Below are 904 nucleotides of genomic sequence, written 5' to 3'. Positions count from 1 at the left end.
TATATGACTATTAATAATAAATTCTGTGGTGCCAATGCCATAACTTTATATTTGTATGATATATGTCTCTTAAATTTGTAGAAAGATCACATTACCCCAAGTTATAGCCCACTCTGGCTGCCACGTATATACCAAGTATAGTACTTACTATGAGTTGCAGCATGCCATAATATAGAATATGAGAAAAGCAATACGGAAGAGGAGTTGCATTTTTTTTATTTATTTTTTTACATGTCTGCAAGGGGATCAGGGGGGTTCAATTTAGTGACTTTCGCCTTATGAGGAGTGATCTCCATCTAATTGATCTACCTGTTGAAGACAGGAGTTGCACTGCTAAGGGCTGAGTACAAGATCAATGGTTCAATAATCAAATTAAAAGCATGTAATAAAATAGATCTTTTTTTTCCCCACTGTTTAATATTTCATTCTCGGGCTAAACCATATTACAAAATCAAAGACAGCTATAAAATCAAAATCAAGGACATGTCATGAACATAATGGTTGTAAAGATCCTGAATCCTTTTCTCTATCCTTAGAACACACAATGATTGTCCCTCGCAGTTTCTTCTCGATTCCATTCCCGGTCAGGATTGTTAAGGTAATAATTTACCTCTTCTTCTCAACTTAAGTTTTTGGGATAACTGGTAATTTAACATTGTATTATAGTCAAAGGTTTTAGAATCGAACCTTGACTCTATCAGCTACCCTTACCAATGTATGTGTCCTTAGGCTTGGATCCATTAGATTCTAGATTAATGGCCGTTGAAGCTGGCTCAGCATTAACTATAGGGCTAGTCTTTGGAACTTCCTATAGAAAAAGCAATGAAATAAAGACCCATCTTGCTAATTTGATTCCAATCTCCTAGGATGATCTTATTAGTAAGTGGAATTATATGATGTATAT

Source organism: Corylus avellana, chromosome ca4 (assembly GCF_901000735.1).
Source record: "Corylus avellana chromosome ca4, CavTom2PMs-1.0".
NCBI lineage: Eukaryota > Viridiplantae > Streptophyta > Magnoliopsida > Fagales > Betulaceae > Corylus > Corylus avellana.
Note: the sequence above shows the minus strand (reverse complement) of the source record.